This window comes from Lithobates pipiens, unplaced genomic scaffold, assembly GCF_037356315.1.
Source record: "Lithobates pipiens isolate NorthernLeopardFrog02 unplaced genomic scaffold, aLitPip1_a1.2 Scaffold_3, whole genome shotgun sequence".
In the NCBI taxonomy this organism is placed as follows: Eukaryota; Metazoa; Chordata; class Amphibia; order Anura; family Ranidae; genus Lithobates; species Lithobates pipiens.
This window is the reverse complement of record NW_027507790.1, coordinates 128,368,043-128,385,014: the sequence shown is the minus strand read 5'-3', so window position 1 is coordinate 128,385,014 and position 16,972 is coordinate 128,368,043. Positions and strand designations below refer to the sequence as shown.

General features: G+C 45.6%; 1 protein-coding gene across 7 annotated transcripts in view; it reads left to right on the top strand.

The window, feature by feature from the left end:
- Positions 1 to 16,972, top strand: part of APC (APC regulator of Wnt signaling pathway) — a 208,352-nt gene that overhangs the window by 44,827 nt on the left and 146,553 nt on the right. Inside the window, exon 1 of one of the 7 annotated variants that reach the window (XM_077462283.1) lies at positions 13,737 to 13,860. The exons of the other annotated variants lie outside the window; for them this stretch is intronic. The gene's annotated coding sequence lies outside the window, so the exon portion shown is untranslated. Of the gene's footprint in view, positions 1 to 13,736; positions 13,861 to 16,972 lie in introns of those variants that run through there. 7 annotated transcript variants of the gene reach the window in all.

Here is a 16,972-nt window from a genome sequence, read left to right as displayed (position 1 = left end):
TTCCACTCATAAGTGGCTTTTTTGTCCGCTGGGGGCTTCGGCTAAACACCCCCAGCCCTACAGGACGACCTCTGAGGGACAAAAGTGTCCCAGGAACCGCAAGCTTAATAAGCCTGTGAGCAAAAGTGCTACCGCATCGAGGTTTGCCACTGCCCGTCCCACGGGGGGGGGGGGGGGGGGGGGGGAATCACCTTTGGGAGTTTACAGCCCGGTGGGCCTCTCAGCTGTCTGACCAATGGGTCTGCAAACTGATTTCCTTTGGCTATAAGATAGAGTTCCTCTCTTGGCCACCAAACAGATTCTTCCCCTCCAGCATACCCTTACTTCCAGCTCGCCGGGAGGCCCTCATGGGGGGTGGTAAGGGACCTGCTAAGTCGCGGGGTGATAGTGCCTGTTCCGGAGTCGGAAAGGTTCCCGGGGTTCTACTCCAATCTGTTTGTAGTCCCCAAAAAGGAAGGGGTAAGTCCAATCTTGGACCTAAAAGCCCTCAATTGCTTTGTGAAAGTAGAGGTTCAGAATCGAATCGGTTCGCTCAGTAGTCGCTGCACTCTATCAAGGGAACTCTCTGGCATCTTTGGACATCCAGGATGCGTACCTGCACATACCCATATGCCCCTGGCATCAGAGGTTTCTGCAATTTGCAGTGGGGGAAGCCCACTACCAGTTTGTGGCTTTCCCTTTTGGCTTGGCATCAGCCCCCCGACTCTTTACCAAGGTATTGGCTCCAATTTTGGAGTTGTTGCAACAAAGAGGGATCGCAATCGTAGGTTACCTAGACAATCTCCTGAGAGCATCTTCCGCCTCAGAATTAAAGGAGGATGTGGCGATCACCATGCAAGATTTTGGGTGGCTGTTGAATCTAAAAAAGTCGGTGCTTAGACCGACTTGGCGTTTGGAGTACCTAGGCTTACTGCTGGACTCCAAGGAAGCGAGAGTGTTTCTCCCTTCAGACAAGCTGTAGACTCTCAGAGCCGCAGTGAAACTATTGCTGAAGCGCAGGTGGCCATCACTATGCTTCTGCATGCGAGTCCTGGGGCTCATGGTGGCCTCCTTCAAGGCAGTGCTGTACACCCAGTTTCAAACCAGAGTCTTGCAGAAGGAGATCTTGACTAAATGGGACAAATCTCCGTTATCCCTGGATCGGCAGATTCGGGTGAACCAGTCAGTCAGACAACGACACAGCGATGGCATATGTCAATCATCAAGGAGGAACAAGAAGTTTAGCTGCAGCACGGGAGGTCGCTCACATCCTTCAGTGGGCAGAGCGACATGTACTGGTCCTATCGGCCATTTACATCCTGGGAGTGGAAAACTGGCAGGTGAACTATCTAAGTCGCCAGATGCTGGACCCAGGAGAATGGGCGCTGCATCTGGAGGGGTTCAGGCTACTGTGCCTGTGGTGGGGCACACCAGATGTGGATCTCCTGGCTTCCCGTCTCAATCGGAAGGTGCAGAGATTTGTATCCTTGGGCAGACGCGTCAGACGCGTTGGTGGCTCTGTGGGGTCAGTATCAACTGATCTACGCCTTTCCTCCATTTTTTTTTTAAAGCTTCTTCCACGTCTGCTTTGCAGTGTGGAGACCGAGGGGGATTCCAGTAATTCTGATTGCCCCAGATTGGCCCCGGCGCCCCTGGCACGCCGACCTAGTACGCCTGGTTGCAGACGCTCCCTGGCGGCTACCGATGCGAGAAGACCTTCTGTCTCAAGGTCCGATTCTCCATCCTGCTTTACCATCGCTGGTTTTAACGGCATGGCTGTTGAGAGCCAGGTGCTAAGGGACTGGGGCCTATCAGACTCTGATTTCAACTATGTTGAGAGCACGGAAATCTTTTTCTCGGAAGATATCTTTGTACCTGGAAGGCCTACATCTCTGGTTGAGGAGAAAGGATGTCGTCCACGCACTTATTCCTTTTCCAGGATCCTGCTGTTTCTACAGCGGGGAGTAGACCAGAAATTGGCTTTGAGCACCATTAAAGGACAAATATCTGCCTTGGCTTTCTTTTTTCAGAGACCCCTGGCATCTCACTCTCTAGTGAGCACTTTTATTCAGGGGGTCCGACATGTAGTTCCTCCGGTGCGTCCACAGTTACCCCTGTGGGATATGAACCTGGTGTTATAGGCGCTTCAGAAACCGCCGTTTGAGAACATCAGACAAATTCCCTTGTTGACTCTTTCCCAGAAAGTGGTCTTTCTAGTGGCCATTACATCGGCCAGGAGGGTTTCGGAACTGGCGGCCTTGTCTTGCAAGTCGCCTTATCTGGTTATCCATAAGGAGAAGGTGGTGAAGACATTGTGTTGCCGTCTCTGTGTCCTAAACCGACACATCCTAAGGAGGTGACCCTTCATTCCTTGGACGTGGTCTGTGCTCTAAGGGTGTATTTGTCTGCCACGGCTCCCTTTTGAAAGTCGGACTTTCTGTTAATTTCGGTAGCTGGTCCGAAAAAAGGTATGGTGGTCTCATCGGCCACCATTTCCAGGTGGACAGACTGCCTACGCCTTGAAGGGGCAGGTGCCCCCCTTTCCTGTCACATCCCATTCCACCAGGGCAATTGGAACTTCTTGGGCTTCCCGACATCAAGCGTCGGTAGCTCAAGTGTGTAAGGTCATCCTTTCACACTTTTATCAAATTTTACAAAGTGGATGGAAGCGCATCGTCTGATGCCTGCTTTGGCCACAAAGTTTTGCAGGCGGCCGTGTAATGTTGCAATTGCACTTATTTTTTATTTTTTTTCAGTTTTTTTAAAAGAAAATGGTTGCTTTTGAGTATAATGCACTGTTGCATTGTTAGCTGCAAGTTCTGATGTGGCGAGATAAGGTGGTGACTCCCCTGTTAGGGAGCACTTCTGGTTGTGGGTGATTTTATTTATTTATTTATTTATTTTATTTTTTTTGTATGTGGTTTCCCACCCCTCATTATGACACTGCTTGGGGATGTCCCTCTGGTCAAGAATAATGGAGCTGTGTCAGTTAGTGAATGAAAGGGAGAATAGGATTTTTGTACTCACCGTAAAATCCTTTTCTCTGAAGTTCACTGACTGACACAACACCCTCCCCTCGTATTGATTACGTTATACTGCTTGTTGACGTACTGAAGCTGCAGAAAGCAGGCTGGGGGGGTTGTTACTGAAGGGACCGCCCCTTGGGCGGAACTGGAAAGTTCTGTTTTTGTACATGTGTAACATGTTCTGTCTAGTCCTCTCCTGAAGATGGTGTAACAACCCTATGGCCAAGAATAATGGAGCTGTGTCAGTCAATGAACTTCAGAGAAAAGGATTTTACAGAGTACAAAAATCCTATTTTTTTTTTTTTTTTTTTATTTAACTGCAAAAAAATGCATTTATTTTTTCCCAAAAAGTGAACTTATCCTTTAACCAGTTGCCGACCGCCGCACGACGATGTACGTCGACAGCATGGCACGGGCAGGCATATTGGCGTACATGTACGTCCCTTGCCTCCCGCGGGTCGGGGGCCCGATCGGGCCCCCGCCCGGTGCCTGCGGCGGTCGGTTTTCGTCCGGGAGCGATCCGGGACGAGGGGGCGGCCATTCATTCATGGCCACCCCCTCGCGATCGCTCCCGACGAATAGGAATCCCCCGTGACATCACTTCCTCTCCTGTAATGTAAACACAGGAGAGGAAGTGATGTATTCTCTCCTCCGTGTCGGTATTTTTCGTTCCGACACGGAGGAGAGCGGATCGGTGAGTTGCACCAACACTCTACACACACAGTAGAACATGCCAGGCACACTCACACCCCCCCTTTACCCCCCGATCACCCCCCCAATTACCCCTGCCCCCCAGTCACAGTGACACCAATGTCATTTTTTTTTTTTTGCATTGGTGTCATTTGTGACTGTAATAACTGTTAGGGCAGTTAGAGTTAGCCCCCTTTAGTTCTAATGTACCCCCCTAACCCCCCCAATAAAGGTTTAACCCCGTGATCACCCCCCGTCGCCAGTGTCACTAAGGCTGGGTTCACATTGCAGCGGTTTATGAGAACGAATGTGATTCGCACCGCACTGCAGTGCAAATCACATCCGATCTCTGTGCGATTCGAGTTCAGCCATTCGCCGCACCCACCGCAAATTCGCACGGGACCCTTTTTTTGGCCCGCAGCAGAATCGGATCGCATGGGTGTTCACACCATGCGATCCGAGTTTGCAGATCGCACTGCGATATGCGAACTGATCTGGGGGTGTCAGTAACATTTCACTGACACTCCCAGCAGTTCGCATAGGGCAGTGTGAACTGCCGCCGGGAGGCATGCGATGCGGGAACCCGCCGCGGATTTGCGGCGTTTCCGCATCGCTCCAGTGTGAACCCAGCCTAATAAGCGATCATTTTTCTGATCGCCGTATTAGTGTCACAGGTGACGCTAGTTAGGCAGGTAGGTATTTAGGTTCGCCGCAGCTTTTTATAGCGCCAGGGACCCCCATATACTACCGCATAAAGCCCCCTGATTGCCCCCTAGTTAACCCTTTCACCAGTGATCACCATATAACTGTTACAGGTGACGCTGGTTGGTTAGTTATTTTTTATAGTTTCAGGGCACCCGCCATTTATTACCTAATAATAAAGGTTTAACCCCCTGATCACCCGGCGGGTGTCATTTGTGACTAATAACTGTTAGGGCAGTTAGGGTTCGCCCCCTTTAGTTCTAAGGTACCCCCCTAACCCCCCCAATAAAGGTTTAACCCCGTGATCACCCCCCGTCGCCAGTGTCACTAAGGCTGGGTTCACATTGCAGCGGTTTATGAGAACGGATGTGATTCGCACCGCACTGCAGTGCAAATCACATCCGATCTCTGTGCGATTCGAGTTCAGCCATTCGCCGCACCCGCCACACCCGCCGCACCCGCCGCAAATTCGCACGGGACCCTTTTTTTGGCCCGCAGCAGAATCGGATCGCATGGGTGTTCACACCATGCGATCCGAGTTTGCAGATCGCACTGCGATATGCGAACTGATCTGGGGGTGTTAGTAACATTTCACTGACACTCCCAGCAGTTCGCATAGGGCAGTGTGAACTGCCGCCGGGAGGCATGCGATGCGGGAACCCGCCGCGCATTCGTGGCGTTCCCGCATCGCTCCAGTGTGAACCCAGCCTAATAAGCGATCGTTTTTCTGATCGCTGTATTAGTGTCACAGGTGACGCTAGTTAGGCAGGTAGGTATTTAGGTTCGCCGCAGCTTTTTATAGCGCCAGGGACCCCCATATACTACCGCATAAAGCCCCCTGATTGCCCCCTAGTTAACCCTTTCACCAGTGATCACCATATAACTGTTACAGGTGACGCTGGTTGGTTAGTTATTTTTTTATAGTTTCAGGGCACCCGCCATTTATTACCTAGTCTCACTAGTGTACCCCTAAATTTAGGGGTGTCTACTTTCCAAAATGGGGTCATTTGGGGGGGGTTTGTGCCATCTTGGCATTTTATGGCCTTCAAAACTGTAACGCCCTTAGAAAGCCTGAAGGCGGTGCTTGGTTTTCGGGGCCCCGTACGCGGCTAGGCTCCCAAAAAGTCCCACATATGTGGTATCCCCATACTCAGGAGAAGCAGCAGAATTTATTTTGGGGTGTCATTTCACATATGCCCATGGCATGCGTGAGCAATATATCATTTAGTGACAACTTTGTGAAAAAAAAAAAAAAAAAGTTTGTAATTTTCCCGCAACTTGTGGCAAAATCTAAAATATTCCATGGACTCAACATGCCTCTCAGCAAATATCTTGGGGTGTCTACTTTCTAAAATGGGGTCATTTGTGGGGGTTTTGTGCCATCTTGGCATTTTATGGCCTTCAAAACTGTAATAGGTAGTGAGAAGTGAACTCAAAAATTTACGCCCTTAGAAAGCCTGAAGGCGGTGCTTGGTTTTCGGGGCCCCGTACGCGGCTAGGCTCCCAAAAAGTCCCACATATGTGGTATCCCCGTACTCAGGAGAAGCAGCAGAATTTATTTTGGGGTGTCATTTCACATATGCCCATGGCATGCATGAGCAATATATCATTTAGTGACAACTTTGTGTAAAAAAAAAAAAAAAAAATTTTTTTTTGTCATTATTCAATCGCTTGAGGCAAAAAAATAAAATATTCAATGGGCTCAACATGCCTCTTATCAATTTCCTTAGGGGGTCTACTTTCCAAAATGGGGTCATTTGGGGGGGTTTTGTACTGCCCTGCCATTTTAGCACCTCAAGAAATGAGATAGGCAGTCGTAAACTAAAAGCTGCGTAAATTCCAGAAAACGTACCTTAGTTTGTAGATGTGACAACTTTTGCGCAAACCAATAAATATACAATTATTGACTTTTTTTTTACCAAAGACATGTGGCTGAATACATTTTGGCCTAAATGTATGACTAAAATTGAGTTTATTGGATTTTTCTAATAACAAAAAGTAGAAAATATCATTTTTTTTTCAAAATTTGCGGTCTTTTTACGTTTATATCGCAAAAAATAAAAATCGCAGAGGCAATCAAATACCATCAAAAGAAAGCTCTATTTGTGGGAAGAAAAGGACGCAAATTTTGTTTGGGTACAACATTGCATGACCGCGCAATTACCAGTTAAAGCAGCGCAGTGCCAAAGTGTAAAAAGACCTCTGGTCATTTACCAGCAAAATGGTCCGGTCTGAAAGTGGTTAAGAAAGGCAGCCAACAATTGCGTATGTGGGTTCACGGCCTCATAATAACATTGAGCTTGATTTACTAAGGCCTGAGTCACACTTATGCAGGTTGCAGTTTGCATATTGCAGGTGCATTTTGCATTTTTCAATACATGCTTTTCATCCATTGAAGTCTATGGAACCAAAAACTAGGAAAAAAAAAGTCCTTGGCCCTTTCCATAAAATGTACAGACACGAACGACATCCATAGGAAACCATGTTATATGGACTGTAGTGTTTTTCTGCAAAACTGAAAACGCTCTTAAAAAAAACATAGGTGTGAATCGGGCCTAAAACTGAAGAGGTCAAAACTTGGTGCAGCTGTGCATGGTAGCCAATCAGCTTCTGACTTTAGCTTGCTCAATTAAGCTTTGACATTTAGGCTCCATTTACATCTTGGCGTGTCGGGCGACAAACGCTGTAAAATCGCGCAAACAAAATCGTGGGATGCCTGTCACTCAAAAAAAAAAAAAGGTCTTGTACTTACTTTTGGGCGTCGGTGTCCCGCGATTCTGTTTGTATTATTTTACCGTGATTGTTGCCTGATGCTGCAGCCATTGGCGTGCTTTTAGAAGTGACAGGGAACACACGGGTGTCCTGCGATTTGCCGCTATTTTGAATCATGAGCAGAATCGCAGCGATTCTGGAAAACCTGAAAGCTGATTGGTTTCTATGCAGAGCTGCACCAGATTGTGCACTCAAGTTTTTTTCGTAAATCAACCCCTATGTGTCGCACGTTTTCTGTCACTGGGAAAGTAAACTCCATAGTTTGAGCACTTAGTGAGAAAAGTAGACTAGCAATAAACTTTTGTATAGAGGCAAGTAGGCTGTCCAACATTTTAAAGTGGAACTTTAGTCAGAAAATTAAGTCCTGCTAGATCACTTACTGGCTGGCCACTTTTGCAGGTATAGCTATGTAAAGCATTTAAAATAAGTGTCTATATTGTTTAAAATCCAGTAATGCACTGTCTCACCCTGCTCTGCACATGCTCAGTTGATCTATACTACTTGGTATTGTACTGAAAATCAGAGCCACTAGAGGTGCTGATACCCTAAAGATTTACTGCTGTTCAAGGGCTCCGGGCTTTGGCAAAATGGCAGCCTGCAGCAAGCAGGAGCAATGCTGGAGGCAAATTAGGGGGCACAGAGGTTCATTTAGTCAAATTGTCCTCCCGTGGATCATGTTATTCTCATTAAGCAGTTATCTAGATAGAATAATGCTGAGAGAACTCTTAATGCACCCCTATGAAATTATATATACTCTTCTCTTTATCATACATCATGGGACACAGAGCCACAGTAACGACTGTATAAGTTGTATGGCACCTACAGGTGATGGACACTGGCACACCCTAACCAGGAAGTTCAATTCCCCATCTAACCCCTCCCCTTACTGGGAGTACCTTCGCCAGTGTCTTGGGTGATCACTAGTAAAGATGTGCTGTGCTGGGCTCCACTGGAATATTCCTGGCTGGGGCATGCTATGCAGCCGGATCCATTCAAAGTGTCTTTTCCAGGCCGAATTGAATGGCACCCGGGCCTCGTGTCCAAAGAAACTAGGTTTTACCTGTAACGCTTCTTGGCAGCGCCACCTACCGCTTTATATTTGTATTGCACTTTGCTTCACGCTGTGACATTTCCAGGGTGGGGCAGCAGCCATATTTACACCTAAGATTTATACATGTATATAGAAGCAGGAGCAATGCCGGAGGCAAATTGCAGCACACACTAATTTTGGTAGCATAATTATGTGGAATGTATGTTCTGTGCTAAGGAACATTATTATTATATATATTTTTTTTTTGTTAAATTGTTATGGGTACTCTGATTAAAATTCCTGTATATAAGGGGCCCGCCATGGTGCATTTTTGGAGGGGGTAGTTGAGCATTTGTAGATGTCTTGCAGAGCTCTCCAAACTTTCTAAGCAAAGGGCCAGTCCTTCAGACCTTAGGAGGTGCATACTGTGGCCAGTGAGAGTAGAAAATGCCCTGGCATCAGTGGGAGTAAGCGAAGCCCCATGGACGTTGTCAGTGGGAGGAATGGTGCCCCGTGGACGCTGTCAGTGTGAGGAATAGGGTTGAACTGTGCTAGTCTATTAGGCAGCCTGTGCGAGTTGCATCTCGCAGCTGGATATTTTCTTATTGTAATTCTTTGCATTTCCGTTATTTTGTATTCATATATATGTTTTATCGTATACAAATTGGCATAAGCCTTTTAACCACTTGCAGACCGGACCATTTTGCTGGTCAAAGACCAGACCGCTTTTTGCGATTCGGCACTGCGTCGCTTTAACTGACAATTGCGCGGTCGTGCGATGTGGCTCCCAAACAAAATTGATGTCCTTTTTTTTCCCCCACAAATAGAGCTTTCTTTTGGTGGTATTTGATGACCCCTGCGGTTTTAATTTTTTGCGCTATAAACAAAAATAGAGCGACAATTTTGAAAAAAAAAGCATTATTTTTTACTTTTTGTTATAATAAATATCCCCCAAAAATATATAAAAAAACATTTGTTTCCCTTAGTTTAGGCCGATATGTATTCTTCTACATATTTTTGGTAAAAAAAATCGCAATAAGCGATTATTGATTGGTTTGCGCAAAAGTTATAGCGTTTACAAAATAGGGATAGTTTTATAGCATTTTTATTAATAATTTTTTATTATTTTTTTACTAGTAATGGCGGCGATCAGCGATTTTTATTGTGACTGCGACATTGTGGGGGACCCATCGGACATTTTTGACACATTTTTGGGACCATTGTCATTTATACAGTAATCACTGCTATATAAATGCAGTGATTCCTGTGTAAATGACACTGGCAGTGAAGGGGTTAACCAGTGGGTGGCAGTGTAGGGGTTAAGTGTTCCTAGGGGTGTGTTACTAACTGTGGGGGGGTTGGGCTTTCATTTAGTGAACACTGGTCTCTGCTCCAATCACATGGAGCAGAGATCAGCGTCACTAGTTGCTAGGCAGAATGGAAAAATGCTGTTTACACGGCAAAAAATGATGCCCGCGGCGATAGAGTCCGCGGGTCCCGCGACCGGACTCACGGGGGTCCCGACCAGCGCGGGAGCGCGCCGCCGGCGGCGCGCTCCCGATGGCAGGGCGGCATTGAATATTGGACGTACCTGTATGCCAGGGCTCGACAAACCCCGGGCGCCAGATCGCATTGGCGACTAGAATTTGTGATCTGGCGCCTGGGGCAGCACAGCGGGGGTATCCTGTCTCCTTCCACCCCCCCCCTGGCGTGATCGTGTCGGGCCGCGCCGCCGCCGGCCGGTAATTGAGGCCGCGGCTTTGAGGCCTTCTGTGGTCCTATGTTTAGTTCTGTAATCTGGCGCCATCTAGTGGTGGCTGTTGGTATGACAGCCAGCGATGCTAATGAAGCTTTCACTGCCCACCCATCTCACCTTTACTTAGAATAAAAAAAAAAAAAAAATGTGTGTGTGTGTATATGTGTGTATATGTGTGTGTGTATATATATATATATATATATATATATATATATATATATATATATATATATATATATATATATATATATATATATATATATATATATATATATATATATAATGTGTTTAGGAGTTCTAACAACCTAGAGAATAAAATGGTGGTCGTTGCAATACTGTCTGTCACACCGTATTTGTGCAGCGGACTTACAAGCGCATTTTCGGGGAAAAAGTCTTATTTTTTTAATTAAATATAACAGTAAAGTTGGCCCAATTTTTTTATATTGTGAAAAATAATGTTACACCGAATAAATTGATACCCAACATGTCACGCTTCAAAATTGCGTCCGCTCATGGAATGGCGACAAACTTTTAGCCTTTAAAATCTCCATAGGCGACGTTTAAAAAATTCTACAGGTTGCACGTTTTGGGTTACAGAGGAGGTCTAGGGCTAGAATTATTGCTCTCGCTCTACCGAACGCAGCGATACCTCATGTGTGGTTTGAACACCGCTTTCCTATGCGGGCACTACTCACGTTTGCGTTCGCTTCTGCACGCAAGCTTGGCAGGACAGGGCGCATTTAAAACATTTTTTTTTTTTCTTATTTTAACTTTTTTTTTTTTCACGGTGCTTTTAAAAAAAAAAATTGTCACTTTTATTCCTATTACAAGGAATGTAAAAATCCCTTGTAATTGAAAAAAACAGGACAGGTCCTCTTAAATATATGAGATCTGGGGTCAGAGAGACCTCAGATCTCAAATTTAGACTAAAATGCAATAAAAAAAAAAAAAAAAAAAAAAAAAATTGTCATTTGAAAATAAAAAAATAAAAAAAAATGTCCCTCTAAGAGCTATGGGCAATGACATGGAGACAGGTGGGGGGGCCGCGCTATCCTCCCCTCACTCGTCTCCATGTCAGGCCAGGGACAGGTCTGGATTGCCGTTACCGACCTGGCTCCTAACTTTTTTAGCTGGCTCCTAGATTCCAAGCAAATTTGTCAAGCCCTGCTGTACGCCAATATGCCTGCCCGTGCCATTCTGTCGACGTACATCGTCGTGCGCTGGTCAGGAAGTGGTTAAACTCTATTACCCTGTCTTGCAGTGCCTTGAAAAAGTATTCATACACCTTTTTAAATTTTCCACATTTTGTCATGTTACAACCAAAAACGTAAATGTATTTTATTGAGCTTTTATGTGATATATTGGCACAAAATGGCACATAATTGTGAAGTGGAATGAAAATTGATAAATGGTTTTACAAATATCTGAAAAGTGTAGCGTGCATTTGTATTCAGCCCCCTTTACTCTGATACCCCTAACTAAAATCTATTGGAACCAGTTGTCTTCAGAAGTCACCTAATAGTAAATAGAGTCCACCTGTGTTTTAATCTCTGTAAAAAAAAAAACAGCCATTCTGTGAAGCCCTCAGAGGTTTGTTAGAGAACCTTAGTGAACAAACCACATCATGAAGGCCAAGGAGCACACCAGACAGGTCTGGTAGTGGAGAAGTTAATGCAGGGTTAGGTTATGAAAAAATATCCCAAGCTTTCTCACGGGGCACTATTCAATCCATCATCCGAAAATGGAAAGAGTATGGCACAACTGCAAACCTACCAAGACACGGCCATCCACCTAAACTGGCAGGCCGGGCAAGGAGAGGTAACTGGAGGAGCTGCAGAGATCCGCAGCTCAGGTGGAAGAATTTGTCCACAGGACAACTATTAGTCGTGCACTCCACAAATCTGGCCTTTATGGAAGAGTGACAAGAAGGAAGCCATTGTTGAAAGAAAGCCATAAAAAGTCCAGTTTGCAGTTTGTGAAAAGCCATGTGGGGGACACAGCCAACAATGTGAAGAAGGTGCTCTGGTCAGGTGAGACCAAAATTTTTATTTTTTTGGCCTAAAAGCAAAACACTGTGGTGGAAAACGAACACTGCACATCACCCTGAACACACTATCCCCACCGTGAAACGTGGTGGCAGTGGCATCATGTTGCCGGGATGCTTTTCTTCAGCAGGGACAGGGAAGCTGGTCAGAGTTGATGGGAAGATGGATGGATCCAAATACAGGGCAATCTTAGTAGAAAACCTGTTGGTCTACAAAAGACTTGAGACTGGAGCAGAGGTTCATCTTCCAGCAGGACAACAATGCTAAAAATTCAGCCAGCGCTACAATGGAATGGTTTATCCATGTGTTGGAATGGCCCAATCAAAGTCCAGACCTAAATCCAATTGAGAATCTGTGGCAAGACTTGAAAATTGCTGTTCAGACACTCTCTATCCAATCTGACAGAGCTTGAGCAATTTTGCAGAGAAGAATGGTCAAAAATGTCACTCTCTATATGTGCAAAGCTGCTAGAGACATCCCCAAAAAGACTGCAGCTGTAATTGTAACGAAAGGTGGTTCTACAAAGTATTGACTCAGGGAGGCTGAATACAAATGTACAAAACACTTTTCACATAATTTATTTGTAAAAAAATTTGGAAAATCCTTTCATCATTTAACTTTCATTTCATAATTTATTATGTACCACTTTGTGTTTGGTCTATCACAATAAATCCATTTACATTTTTAGTTGTTAACATTGTTGTTAACATGGCAAAATGTATAAAATTAAAGGGGTATGAAAACTTTTTCAAGGCAATATAACTCAAAGTCCCTGAGGGGTTCTCTTTTTGCATGTTCTCCCCACCCCTCCCCTCCCACTGATCTCTCACCATCTCCGCACCCCCCCCTATCTCTCACTATACCCTCCCCCGCCACTGATCTCACCCCCTCACTGTCATCAACCCCCCCCATCACTACTACCACCACCTCTCGCTGCCACTCATGCCACCCCCATGCTCCTGGGGCCCCATTTCTCACCCCTGTACACCTGGATAGGAGGGGTGTAATATGGAGGAACCAATACCCTCCAATTTCCTCCTGCAGTTACTCAAAGCCTACTTCTTCTCTCCCTCCTCCTGGCCTTCAGCCACCGCAGGAAGAAAATGGAGGGGATTGGTTCCGCCATATGCTGCCCCTCCTCCTATCCAGGTGTACAGGGGTGACACATGGGGTTGGGTCACCCGGGGGGCCCCTTCATGGTTTCTTTCACTGGGGCCCTGAAGTTTCTAGTTACGCCTCTGCCCTGTAGGAACAAGTCCTGCTAAATTAAAATGAATGCAGCCACCACATATGAGGGTGAGCTGTAATAGCTGACATTTTTTTATTTCTAGGTTTAGATACCTTTTATATTTGTCCAAGCACTACTACATGGACTGTTCAGGTTAGTAGGGTATTGAGGGGCACTGTAGGGAGGATGCTGCCCCTGCTGGTGCTGTAGGGTAATTGCGGGCTAAATCCTAAATAATGGATAGTAATAGAAGGACAGATCGTGGATGACAGAGGCACAGGGTGGCCGTGTGTCGTGCTAATAGGGGTGGCTGTGATGAAGGCCGGGGCAGTGCTGTATACATATACATTGGTGCGATCTCCTCCTGGCTGTCTGTGTGTGCCCCCCCCCCCCCCCCCCCCATATATGCTGTCACTGTATGCCGGGGCTCCTCCCCTCCTCCCTGCAGTAGTAACGCTGGAAGCGATGCTCGTGCCCGCCTGTCCCGCCCCCTGCTCTCACCTCCAGCGCTGGGTGTGTGTGAGGATCATGTGATCCCATGTAGCCGGGAGCGCGCATGCTGTGCAGCAGTCTGGAGGCAGGATGGAGGAGAGCTGTGAGATCATGGTGGTGATGATGATGATGATGATGGGGTAGGTGCGATCTCTTTATTGCTGTCTGATGGTCAGGGGGACTTCATCGTTCTCCTACAATGTGTCATTCCAGGGCTTCCTTCCATCATGGGAAGCCGGACACGGTCCGCTCATCGTGCTGGCAGCAGCTGATGAACGATGTGATGTCTTGTCACCCAGCACTGTGTCCCGCACTGCTCACATCCAGCCATCAGTGTGCTAGAAATGTCCATTCACAACAATGGGGGTGTCCGTGTGCTGTGTTATCTGTGCTGCTGTGACAGAACAAAAGGGGCTGGTGTGTGTGTGTGTGTGTTGGGGAGGGCAAAGCAACGAGCTGTCACCCATGGATGGATGCAGACCTCCCTTTTGTAGATGTAGAACAATCCATCCATCACCTGCCCTTTTTTATTCTATCTTCTTCTTATGGATGTGATGAGCCTGTACATCTGTGTGTGTCTGGGCTCCTGGTAATATCTGTTCTATGTGACTGCTGATGGGTGGACACAACCCCCCCCCCCCCCCCCCAGTCCTCCTCTTCTGACACCATTCATACAGCTGGTGTCATTTAGATGAAAAATAAATATGGTTCTGTATTAGGTCTGCGGAGCTCTGCATCTGCATGATGGTGAATGAACGAGGACAAGGTTCTCATCGCCTCACCTTGCTGGTGTGTAGAAATGATGACAGCAGTGGGAACACCCATGGAAGGACAGAGTGTGGGGCTTGCGGAATTCTCTGCATGGGAAATGGAGTGCAAGGCTGCCAGACAAATGCATCGGCGTCATGGATGCTGATGTAGAGCAGTTGAGACATGATCTCCAGCAATAATAGAATACATAGAATATCCTAATGAAATTGTGTACGGTCTTTGTCTCGGTCATCTCCCATGTTTTGCAAAAAAACAAACGTGATAAATAAAAAATAAAAATATATTTTATATTCCTATTCAAGTGCACACGCTTTTTGTGGTTTGCATGCATTTGCCATCTATAGGCTAAACTGAGCAGGCATCTTGTTTAGCACCTTGGTTGGAAATATGTAAACGTGTATATACAGGGAAATATGCTTACACCTTTTATTATTGTTCACTATGTTTACAGGGAACGTTTATTACCTTTGTGATGTGTAATTGTACTGTGGGTTGTTACGAGGGGGGTGGTGTTGTTTTTTTGTAGGTCAAGCTCTTATCTGGTTGTTTGGTTGCATTGCTGTCCCAAATGCATCAGATCTTGTATTGAACTGAATCTGATCTCGTATTGAACTGCGTGTCATTAGATATATAGCTATCAACCAAAAACAAATGCCATCCGCATGCTGTACAGCACACTGGGTTTTTGCTTTAATTTAAAATAATCCATTCTTTAAGAATCTATACCTCCCTTCAATGTCATTCTTTGCAAACACCATTGTGACCTTTATTTGACATAGGAATTGCAGAAAGGGAATCGTTTATTTCCTTGAGTTCTTTATGTCTCTGATAGCAGTCATTCTTTACAGCTCAGTGCTTATCTGTAAATGTTAATTGTGCAAACAAGCATTAAAAACAACCCCATGAAGAAAATGTAAAATGGACATGCCAACCCTACTTATCTGCTTTTTATGTGGGTTGTGAATGATGCATCTATCCGTTCCGCTGCACTATATAGGTTAATACATTTAAATAGCTGCTGTGTGTGACCAGTTGTCCAAGGCAAGCCTTGCTCAACTGATGGAGCAGGACGTGTCTCATTGCTGTCAGGCTGCTGGAGGCCTCAATGACACTCAAAGTGCCCATGTCCCAACTATCGGTAGGAGCCATTAAACCAGTCCTGCGCATGGTTTTGGCCTGGTTCAGGCTAGTGACTTCTGATGCTATTTGAGTTGCACAGAATGACAAGGGAAATCTCATGGTTTTCAAAGGTGCCCATTTTAATCAAGGTTACTCAGAAGGTGCAATTATGGCTGGTACACACGGGCCCAATATTGGCCCGTTTTAACAGAAGCCAGCCGACACTCAGCCAATATGCACAGCAGCCTGTCCCATAGAAGCTGGCTTATGTTGAACGGGCATGCTGGAAAGCCAGCAGCCAACCAGCAACTGATCAGCTCTCGCAGCCAATGGCTGTGAGTGCTTACTAGTGTGTCCTGGGGAGACACTCCTGGGCGGTCCTCCTGTCAGAACACAATTGCACAGCAGGGGGGATGTATTTGGGTTTTTTCTTTACTAACATTGCTTGTGTTATTACATCAATCTGTCAAGTGTTGTTTTTTTTTTTTTGTTTTTTTTTAAAAAATTTTCGTTTAGCCAGCTGGATTGAACAAAAAACAAATGGTGTGTAGTAAAGTGAAAGATGGGCTCAGGCACAGCATTTGTTATGTTGTCAAGTCATAAACTATTGGCTGTGCTTCCATTAAAAGAAGCTTAGGTTAAGGTGTTCAGCAGTTCTGTTTAGTGACCCCCATCAACTATGCATTAAAAAATAAAACTCTCTTTAATTGGATCAGAGTTTATCCTCCACCAGAGGAAAGTCTCTGGTGGCTGTGCTGTCTATTGTGGATTACCTTCAAGCAGTATTAGCAGCACTAGAGTGTTGTATTGTGTTAGCCATCAACAAAAGTAGATTAAAATTAGGGTGATTATATTTTTTGGCTAACTAGATTGTAGTTCAAGCTTTCAGAGCATGCTGGCCTCGAACTTCTACTACAAGCGATATTAGTAGATAACTTGAGTGACTTCCAGGAGTTTTCTAGCTCCATCTTTTTGCCCAGAACTTGTTATGGTAATCGCTTGTATTTGATTGCTTTTGGGGACAGAAAAATCCCTTTTGATTTGCACTTTTAGTTTCAGTTCTTTAGCTAAAACAAATAGTGGACATGTATTTGCTGCAGTTTTTATTTATAGAATGGTAGAGCTAGGCAAAGCACATTAAGAACTGCAAGCTAGGTGCATCTGCTGAGGCTGCAGAGAACTTGTAACCATGCTGTCTCCAGATCACACTAAGACATCCAGAGGCCACCTGAAAATACTACTGGTCTGGCTGTTGTGCTATTCCAGAGATTTATTACTTTGTCACTGACCTAGAAACAAACATACAGCGAGTCAAGCCAGAATTCCAAATCTGCATTTGTGTTCCTGGACTATTAGGGCAGC